This window comes from Nicotiana tomentosiformis, chromosome 11, assembly GCF_000390325.3.
Source record: "Nicotiana tomentosiformis chromosome 11, ASM39032v3, whole genome shotgun sequence".
NCBI lineage: Eukaryota > Viridiplantae > Streptophyta > Magnoliopsida > Solanales > Solanaceae > Nicotiana > Nicotiana tomentosiformis.
In genome coordinates, this window is record NC_090822.1 from 64,441,488 (window position 1) to 64,453,092 (window position 11,605).

Below are 11,605 nucleotides of genomic sequence, written 5' to 3' on the forward strand. Positions count from 1 at the left end.
CCCCAGGTTAGGGAAGTCGCCTACACCTTTCTGCAGCAGAACCAAACCAAATGGAAAGAGGGCCTCTACGTCCACGGGAGAGGGGGCGCCACCCGCTATGAAAAAGCTCCTCGAAGCATGGTTGACTGACACTCTAGTCAGCGTGATGAGTAAACAAGCCCCATGCACGACCATAGAAACCACGAGGATCCATGCAGCACAACACATGAATGAACGAGACGATCAACCGAACCCTCCAACTTCAGGTAACACTCATACAATTATTGACAGTGCAGGTAACAACGTCCTAGCCACCATACTGAAAAGAATGGAGGAAATGGATAACGAGAACAAGGCACTCAAGGAACAAAAAAAGGAGCACCAGGTGCCCCCAAATTATTACAAAAAAGAGACGCCGATATGTTTGTAGAACAGCCATACAGGGAGGAAGCGACTCCTCATGCCATACCAAAAACTTTCAGGATGCCCCTATATCTCCTAATCTACGACGGAACGACCGACCCCGAGGATCATGTAACTTATTACGTCACCTCCATAAAAGGCAACGAGCTCACTAAATCGCAGGTGTCCTCCATCTTGCTGAAAGAATTTGGTGAAACCCCCACAGGAGGGGCGTTGACATGGTATTCACAACTACCAACCTATTCCATAGACACATTTGAAGATATGACCGAAAAGTTCGTAATGGTGCATGTCGGAGCCAAGAAAGCTGAAACAAGGGTGACTGACATCTTTGCCGTCAAGCAATCCCCAGGGGAGGGACTGAGGGACTTCCTCGCCTGATTCAACAGTGTAAGGATGACTCTACCGAACATCTCCTACGGAATAGCCATTGTAGCCTTTCAGAACGGGTTGAGCAGAGAGGGTGCGAGGGCAACCAGAAAGCAATTGAGTCGATTGATGAACTACCCACCGGCCACTTGGGACGAGATCCACAATGCCTAATGTGCCGAGGTCAGGGCAGACGACGAAGACCTCAACGGGCCAACTCGACGACTCATCTCGGTACAATCCGAACCAAGAAAAGAACGCAGGGACAATGCGAGGAGAGACCATCCAGTATCGCGGCCAGGCAGAGAATGACATCAACCCAATGTCAGGGCACCCATCCGCTCCTTCCTCCACAAAGACGGCCCCTCTAGGCCGAGAGCAGGCACTCATAGGAATGATCGAGGTATGCCCCCTTACTATCTGCTCATAACTTTTGTGTGTCACCTACAAAGGTGGTCTACACACTTGAGAAACTCGGAACGAAGGTGATGTGGCCACCAAAGATGAGGTCTGACCCAAGCACCAGGAAGTCTAACGCCTTCTGCGAGTTCCACCCAGAACGTGGACATAAAACAAAAGATTGCCACCCTTTGAAACTAGAAGTAGCAAACTTGCTACAGCAAGGACATCTCAAATAATTACTCAGCAAAAAAGGCAGGGACACCTTAGCACGAGGTCGAGAACGCCCAAGTCCACCAAAGCTGCCCTCACCAGCTCGCACCATCAAAATGATTATTGGCAGCAGTGATGACGCCTCCATCAACGACATCAAATTCATTGTCACTCACAAACTCAAAAGATCAATCACCTACGAAGGGTATGACGGACTCAAAGAAAGTATCATCTTCGATGAGTCAGATGCCGACGGTTTGACTTTCCCTCACAATGATACACTTGTCAGTACTTTACGAATTTTAGATACTGATGTTAGGAGAATTATGGCAGACGACGAAAATAGAGCGTGCATCATCCATCCTCGAGTCCTTGTACATATGTGACTTGAGGATAAGATAGTGTCACGCTGCATTACACTAATCGGTTTTAACAATGCAAATGAACGAACTTTAAGGGATATCACACTCCCCGTCCCTGGAGACCACATTCCATATCATGGATCAGGACACCGCAGACAACGCCATCGTAGGACGACCATGGATACATCCCATGAGAGCAGTCCCCTCCAGCTTGTACCAAGTGATCAAATTTCCAAACCCCTGGGGGATATTCAGCATACGAGGGGAACAACGCACATCTCGAGAATACTATCGGATCGCCTTAGATGGCACAACAATCCAACAAAAGAAATAAAAGAAAAAAGAAGCATAGCAATCAACAGGGTCGAGGTCCCTGCAAGTTGAAGCCAAAGATACCATTACGGACCCAGAAGTGGTCGAAGCCGTAGGGTCGACCATAGAGGACCTCGATCCGTCCAGCTGAACCACAACGACCCCAACAAAAAAGCCTACATCGGCTGTAAACTCCGAGACCCGGGTAAATTTAGTCAATTCTTAATAGCTAACGCAAATTTGTTCGCCTTTAGCCATGCAGATATGCCTAGCATCCCCAAGGAGATAGCTACACACAAGCTAAAAGTCGACCCCTTCTACCCCTTAGTAAGGCAAGTCCGACGCAAGTTCAATCCTGCCATCAATGAGGCCGTCCGTAAGGAGGTAGAAAAACTACTAGCTAATGGCTCTATCAGGGAGTCAAAATACTCCAAGTGGATTGCCAACGTGGTAGTGTTCAAAAATAAGAATGGGAAATGGAGGATGTGTGTGGACTTCACCGACATGAACAAGGCCTTCCAGAAGGATTCATTCCCATTACCAGACATCGACCGGTTCATCAACGCAATAGCATGACATGAGTTGCTGAGTTTCCTGGAAGCCTACTTAGGCTACAATCAGATACTCATGGAGGAAGATGACCAAAAAAAAACTACATCCATCACATACAAGGGAACATACTGCTACAGGGTCATGCCATTTGGGTTGAAGAATGCGGGAGCTACCTATCAGTGGCTGGTTACAAAGATGTTCAAGAACCAGCTCAGAAGAACCATGGAGGTATACATCGACGCTATGTTTGTCAAATCCTTGAGGGTCGAGGATCACATCGACCATTTAAAGAAAATATTTGAAATATTAAAGAAATATAGGATGAAGCTGAACCCAGAAATGCGCGTTCGGCATAACTTCGGGTAAGTTTTTGGGTTTCCTAGTATCACAACGAGGAATCGAGGTCAACCCAGATCAGATGAAAGCCATCGATGGGATATCGGAACATCTAATCACTAAGAAATAAGTCTAGAGACTGACGGGGCGAATTGCCTCCATTTACAGATTCATCTCGAGGTCATCTGATAGGTGTTGCACCCTATTTTGCACTAGTCAAAACAAGATTCAGCGTGTGGTTTCTCTGTTGTTGATAAAAGAGAGTCGCCACCTAATATTTAAAGGTATACTAGGTGACCTTTTTAATTACTAAGTCGTATTTTTTATTAGTCTACTAACCTGTGAGATTATGGGTAAGGGTTTGTGTTCTTCTAAGGAGAAGGTGTTAGGCACCCCTTAAAATCTATCTGAGATAGCTCCATTGGACTTAGACTAAATTTTGAATCAATTATTTATACTATGCCTTAACTAGTGTTCTAATGATTTGGCTTACCGTATATTAGGACATAATTTTTACAAAAGGGAGGGTGTAGTTTAAAAGGATATGAATTAATAGAGGAAAATAACGTTAGTGTATATATACTTGAAAAAAGCTTTTGAAAAGAGATATAAGGTGTTTGCATTTAAGAAAGTTTGTGAAAAGGAAAAACTAAATTATACACTTGTTCCTAAAGTATGAGTAGGCCTAAATGTACCTTGATCTTTTAGACTTGAAGAAAAGCCATTTATGAAAATCCTTTTGCGGGACGACACTTCATATTTTGAAACAATTTGATTCCCTTTTGGAGATAAAAACTTGCGTTTCTGATCTGATTTTTCTTTTGAAAGTGAGGCTTCCGTTTTTGCTAAGTTTTGGGCTTCAAAATCTTTAAGACAACAAGGTGAGGGAAAACGTAGTAATGGTATAAACAAATTGTAATTAGCGAATGGGAGATTAGTTACTAACTAATTCTTTTTAATCCTATGTTATTTAGGGCTTGCCTAAGTTTTATATGACTTAAGGTATAAAATAAAACATGCAATCCGATATATAAGTGTTGTATATATGTGAGATAAAACAACAACAAAAGATGCGACAAAGTGCAACAAGGCAGTAAATTACACTAACGAAGCAGTAAACGATAAAGGAGTTTAGAGAAAGAGGACTGGGCTCTGGTATTTGGGCCTCAAAGAGGCAGGCTCAGCAGTAAAGGATGCAGCTACAACTGACTTCAGACTTCCAAAACAATGCAGCAGTATTGGGCTTGGGCCTAAGTTCCTTAGGAACTCAGCAGGCCAAAACAGATGTACATGTTATAAAAAAGAAGGTCATTAGATACAGATTATGCATGTTAAATTATGTATGAAACACGTAAAAAAAATGATAGGAGTAAAATATAATAAAATATTTGAAACTCAAATACTATGAGAAACTTATACTAATGTGGTGGTTATACATAGCAAATAATTTACACTGAAAACCTTTCGTTGTCATTAAACACTAAACTCCTAAAGAACAACAAGTGTCAATGAATTAAGGGCTAAAGAGAGAGTTCTACTCAAGGTCGATGCCCCCTTTGAATCTTCCGACACTTCAAAGTTCCCAAGGGTCTCAAGGCCCAGGGCAATGCTTGTGCCGGGGAGAGTAGCCCAACCTAGAGTTAAACTTCACTCCCAAATTCCCCTAACCACTAATGACTCATTTTTTCCTATGAGTTTAAGTGCCAATGAAGCCCTTTCAATATAAACTAGCTACCATAATACTCCCTACCACATAAGTATACTTTTCCTTTGACAGAATAATATAAGGACATAAGAACAAATTCATTATACGACTACATTTCTGGTATCAAATGAATAATACACATATTAAGCAAGTCTAGAGGTCACATTTCAAACACATATAGGGGGGGGGGGGGGGCAAAGACATTATAACATTACTGTTAAAGATCTACACGCTTAGGATCACATTTAAAGAGTAGGTAAAGAACACACAACTCAGATATGTAACAACCCAGAAATATAGATACTTCTGCCTTGGCAGACTAACTATAAATTGATTAGCTTGGATCTTATCACTAGCACATGAATAGATTAACAACACTACTTGAAATTTTTAAAAGCATTAGTAAAGGTTCAGACAAACAATTATAACTGGCAACTTTTACAGATATTATTAGAGATACTAGAACATGATCAAAACTCTTAATATGACTACAGATTTTTAGATTTAAACAATGGGATTCCTGGAATGCTTAACAGGATCACAGATTACCAATCCTACTTCATTTTTGGAATTGAGGACAGAATCACATCTCCACAGTATTAACCTTAGGAAAAATATTATGTCCAAACAACAATAGGAAATTCTCTTAGGATTTACAGACTAAGTTCAGTTTATCAGTAGGGAAAGAAAGGACCAAGTGCAATTTCAAGATAAAGTATAGGAACATGAGGTCATGCAGACAAACAGAGGGACATGCAATATTTTAAATCAACTACTCATAGATTCTTTACATGAGGTTATAATCTTACAGAAGACAGGTTACACTTCACAGAGTCAGCAATGTCATAAAAGAGATTAAAGACAAGAAAAGTGTTATACCAAACAGGTTTAACTCAACCATGTAACTGAGAGTTCCATCGAAACATGAGGCAATTATACCTAGCTTGAAAGAAATTCTCATTCAACTATAACAAACATAACTGTAACCTATTTTGTAAAAGACAATTTGATAATAACATAATATAGGGAGATGGGTTACTAATGTTCATGAGAGTTCACCTCAACAAAACTGTTTTTATATAGATGCAACCAACAGTTAGATATGAACATAATAATATCATGGTGACAACTCAGAAGTTGCTCTTAGAGTTAACAGACACAGATATAGGAAGTAGAGCACTTAAACACTTAAACTTTCATGCTCCAGTTAAGTAGTGAAGGATTAAGCTATGAACTTTCAAGTTTTGTCCTAATAAGGATTATCAAACAATAATCTCGGCCACAAGAATGCAGGAAAACAGTATATAGAGATAAAGATCACAGTAGAACCATTGACAGAAAATCTGAAGTTTAGACAAGCATGGAAGTCATTAAGGCATATTAAGGAAAACCTTAAACATGTAGACTATTTAGGCTCAGAAATGAAAGTCATTAAGGCCATATAACAGTCTAGTCAATACCAATCAAAGATATTCAGAAACTTGACAAATGACCACAGATCAACAACACCTTATCATGAACTGGGGATAACATTTCTATGCTAATGACAAATATCATAAGCGAATACAGTTAACGGAAGGCAACAAGAGTATTCATAACATTCAAATAAGATGATCGAAAGAGAAGAGTTGGAGAAATACTGACCTTCGCTAGGGCAGCAGACCAAACAAGGCTTTCTTCTAATTTCATAAGACCCAAAGCTTCAAGTTCGAAGCAGTGAAAGCACTCAGAAACGAAAAGAGAAAAACTAGAAATCAGTAAGAAACTCTAGATTTTTGAAACCTTAGAATTAGTTTTGTGTTTGTGTTAGCTCTTAGGTGATTGTTGGTTGTGTTAGGTGAGAACATTAAAGCCCCTATTTATAGTTCTATTTAAGGATCTAGGGTTTCAACATATTCAAAATCGTGAGTGAAAGATGATGGATGGTAGATGATGTGAGCACGATTGAGTGAAATCGGAAAGGAACGGAGGGGAAAAACAGTGTCGAGTTTACCTGAGCACGAAGAGGTCGACCGTTGAAGCCTTTGGACCAGTGGTTAAACTCTAATGTCCAGAGGTCACTGCGTTTGACCTCTAGACATCGAATACTCATGATGAACCATGATAAAGTCTTCATGCATGCTTTGATTTGATAACTCATGAGAGAAATCAGATGATTTTAGGTTTCCCTTTCGAGATTAGGGTTTTAGATTTGGGATTTTGAATTGTAGTGATGGAATTGGAAAAGTTCAGACGGGATTCGCGGTGTAGCAAGGGCAGAAGGGATGATTCTGAGTGACCTTGTACAAATTTGTGCAAGGTTTTGGAGATTGATGGGCTGATGGGGATGAGAGAAAATAGAGAGGGGAGGGAAAGAGCGGCGGCACGGGAGGTGGGAAATGATTATGGCTTGGGTAGGTTGAGGTTGTCTCTAATTTTAAAACGAGAGATGGAATGGGAGCCATTGGATCTGTTGATCAATGGCTCCGATTGTTTCGATATTTAGGGATTTTAGAAATAATTTAATTGGGAAAATCGATGGTCGTTGGATCTTTCTGATCTGGCGGTGGAGATTAAGTCTTATAATACTAAAGAAAAATAGGAAAATGAGGATTAAATGCGGAACGTTGATGAGATATATCAATGGTCCAGATTCATTTGTGTTTTCTTTGCGAGTGAGAGGGACGAGCGATGTGGCACGTCTTGATTGGTTCAAATGTAATGGCAAGGATTGCCAATAGGGATTGAAGGGGTTGTTTGGGTTGGCTATTTTTGGACCGGGCTTGTATATTTGGGACAAAATGAATTTTAAAGATGGCCACTTTGTATTTAGTTGCGAATTACAATTGTAGCATTTTGTATTTTAATCCCTTTTGAAACTAATTTAAGTAAACTTAACTAATTTCCAATAAAATATAGTAAAATCATAATTATCAAATATACTACTAATTATTGCAATCATTTATAAAATACTTTATCTCCTAAATTATGACACTAACTTCAAATTATTAACATAGTGACCTATTTAATTAAAATTGAGAAATGATTCATTAAATTAATTATAAAACTTATACGGTTCATTTTATTTTAATAATCTAAACAATGATAAGTATATTTATAACTACATAATACTGATGCCAGGTGATTATTTTCGAAACTAATAATTAAGTAATTTGTAGAAACAAGTATTAGTTACTAGAAAATACTTTCAAAATACTTATTATAAATTATTAAGTATATATAAATTAAAAGGGAGGGTCAAAATTGGCTGTCAACAATAGGTGCCACAGGTTTTTTAACGTACTCAAAAAGGATAACATCCTCAAGTGGACGCCTCAATGTGCTCAAGCGTTGAAAGAACTCAAGGAATACCTGTCATCGCCGCCTTTGCTCTCAAAGCCTGAGCCCGGGGATCGTCTCATCGTCTACCTCGCTGTTTTAGAAGTAGCAGTAAGTGCAGTCCTAGTTCAAGAAGATAAAGGTACACAATTTTCAATTTATTATATCAGTAAAACACGTATCGACGTCGAGACGTGGTATCCTCACCTCGAGAAACTGGCCCTAGCCCTTGTCGTAGCTTCACTAAAGCTTAGGTCATACTTCCAGTGCTATCCAATCTCGGTCGTTACCACTTTTCCTTTAATAAGCATATTGCACAAACCCGAGCGGTTGGGGAGGCTAGCCAAGTGGGCGATTGAATTAAGTGAGTACGACATCACCTAACAGCCTCGTACAACGATAAAATCACAAGTGCTAGCCGACTTTGTCGCATACTTTATTTCCAAAGTGATGCCTAAGGCTAAGAAGGAAGCCACTCAACCTTCTCACCGAACATAGGACCTTTGGGTCCTACACACCGATGGTGTATCTAACGCCTAAGGATCTGGACTAGGACTCGTGCTCGAGGTTCCCACTGGTGAAGGCGTTCGCCAATCAATAAGATGCCCAGGTATGACTAACAACGAGGACGAGTATGAGGTCATAATTGCTGGATTGAGACTAGAAATCGAATACGGGGCGACACGTTTAATGTTATGCTACGATTCTCAGCTCGTCGCCAACCAAGTTACTGGGACTTTCAAAATCAAAGAGCAGAGATTGCAGAAGTACCAGACTGAGATATGCAAATTGCTACCTAAATTCGATGAATGCCAGTTGACCAGATTCCACGAACTTAGAACGCCGAAGCGGACGGCCTCTCTAAATTGGCCGCCGTCACAAAAAGCATAGCTCCTGGGGATAAGAGCATGGTACATCTCCTCAGTACACCATTAGACCACATCGAGGTAAAATCTATAAACTTAACTTGGGACTGGCACAATTATATTATAAACTATTTGTAGGACGGTACCCTCCCAAACGACAAAAAGGAAGCCAGGAAGCTGAGAATGCAAGCCGCTAGATACAACCTCCTTTATTGCGACATGTACAAGAAGACGTACGACGCCCCCTAGCAAAATGTTTGGGCCCAAATAAAACCCAATGCATTCTCGAGGAAGTCCATGAAGACCACTGCGGCAGTCATTTCGGCAACCGAGCACTTGTCAGGTGTCTCATACGGGCTGGCTATTATTGGCCCACCATGAAGAAAGACGCCCTGGAATTCATGAAGAAATTCGAGCAGCGTCAAAAATACGCCCCAATAAACTACCAAGCAGGCGAACACCTCCACTCTATCACCTCTCCATGTCCATTCATTAAATGGGGAATGGCCATTGTGGGACTGCTTCTGCCAGGATGAGGTAATATTAAATTTCTTTTAGTTTTAACTGACATTTCTCTAAATGGATAGAAGTAGGAACATTCGCCCAAGTCCGAGAGCAAGATGTAATCGCCTTAATATAGAAAAACATCATCTGTCGATTCGGCCCACCTAAAGAAATAAGTTGCGACAACAGACCCTAGTTCACGGGAAGAAAAACCATAGAGGTTCTCGAAAAATGGCACATTAAAAGGATACTTTCAACTCCTTACCACCCAGCTGGCAACGAACAAGCAAAGTCCTCCAACAAGTCTATCTTAAACAACTTGAAGAAAGAACTCGAGGAGGCCAAGGGACTACGGCCGGAAATACTCCCAGAAGTATTTTGGGCGTACAACAACCCCAAAAACAAGCACAGGAGAAACACCTTACTCCCTAGTCTACGGAACGGAAGCGGTCATACCAGTCAAAGTTGGAGAACCTAGCCTAAGATGTTCCAATGAAAGCGAAATCGACAATGACGAAAATAGGAGACAAGACCTCGACGAGGTCGAAGAGCGACGGGATATGGCATTCATAAGAATGATCGCACAAAACCAATAAGCAGAACACTAGTACAACAAAAAATCCAAGGTGCGATTACTCAAGACCAAGGACTACGTACTCAAAGCCAAGACCCAAGCAGGAAGAGATCCGCGAGAAGGCAAATTAGGAGACAATTGGGACAGACCATAAAAAATCATAGGCAAGGTGGACAAGGGTTCATTCCAACTGGAGACTATGGAAGGAAAGCTCCTGCCGAACAATTGGAACATCAGCCACCTCAAGTACTTCAACTTTTGAAAAGCAAGGAGTGGCCCGTAAGTCGTACTCTTTTTCCCTCACTTGAATTTTGTCCCAATAGAGTTTTCTCAAGGAGGTTTTTAACGAAGCGAAGAACAGAACATTTTAAGTTGGAGTATGCGAGGACAAACATATTTTCATTGCCCGACTCCTCAAGAATCTCCAAGTCGAACAATGAAGGTACTAGAGGACTGGGACTGGGACTGGAACGCTAGCCAACACCCAAAACTTGTAATTTTCTCCAAAATTTGCCTCAGGGCGAAATGATGTAATTGAAGCAATGATATTAAAGTAAATGAGATACCCGTTCATTGAAACTGCTCTCCTGGAAAGGTGCGTTTGATCAGTTTGAATAACTCCTGCCGGCCCCCGGCCTTGACTTAACTAAAAGGTGCGTTCGACCAGTTCGAGAAACTTCTATCGGCCCTTGGCCTCGGCATAACTAAAAGGTGCGTTCGATCAGTTCGAACAACTCCTATCGGCCCTCGGCCTAACTAAAAGGTTTGTTCGACCAGTTCAAACAACTCCTATCGGCCCTCGGCCTCAATTTAACTAAAAGGTACATTCGACCAGTTCAAACAACTACTATCGACCCTCTACCTCGACTTAACTAAAATATGCGTTCGACCAGTTCGAGCAATTCCTATTGGCCCTTGGCCTCGGCCTAACTCAAAGGTACATTCGATCAGTTCGAACAACTCTTATCGGCCCTCGGCCTTGGCCTAACTAAAAGGTGCATTCGATCAGTTCGAACACCTCCTATTGGCCCTCGGCCTAGACCTAACTAAAAGGCGCATTCGATCAGTTCAAACATCTCCTATAGGCCCTTGGCTTCAACCTAACTCAACGGTATGTTTGACCCGTTAGAACAACACCTATCGGCCCTCGACCTCAATTTAGCTCGAAGGTAAGTTTGACCAGCTCGGACAACACTTATCGGCCCTTGAGCGCATCCATTTCGAACTGACACCCGTCCAACTAACTTTACGGTTGGTCAACCTGGCTCTGAAGGTCACTGCACTGGGACTCCATGCCCTTGCTCAGTTCGAGATCCTCTTCTTTCCTCTTTAACGCGCCCGCAAGAATACTGAACTACTCTACGGACGCAAGCAATTCCTCATCCTTCTTCTTCAACTCCTCCTTTAAGGCAGACACATCACCCTTCTCACAGAGCCGCCTCTGAGCCTCCCTATACTTTCCGCGGAACTCCACGTACTTAGTTCACAATCTCTGGTAGATCTCCTTTCGCTTCTTCTCTATCCGCACACTCTCAATCTCCAGGATAATGGTCTACAAACCAAAGAAAAGTAATAATAAGACTTAGAAGCAAACCGAAGAAAAGAAAAGAGAATGAAAAAAGAGGATACTTACCCTGAGAGTGAGGGCGGTGATGCTCTTCCACAAGGTGTTGTCTCTCAGCCCCCAAAGAGT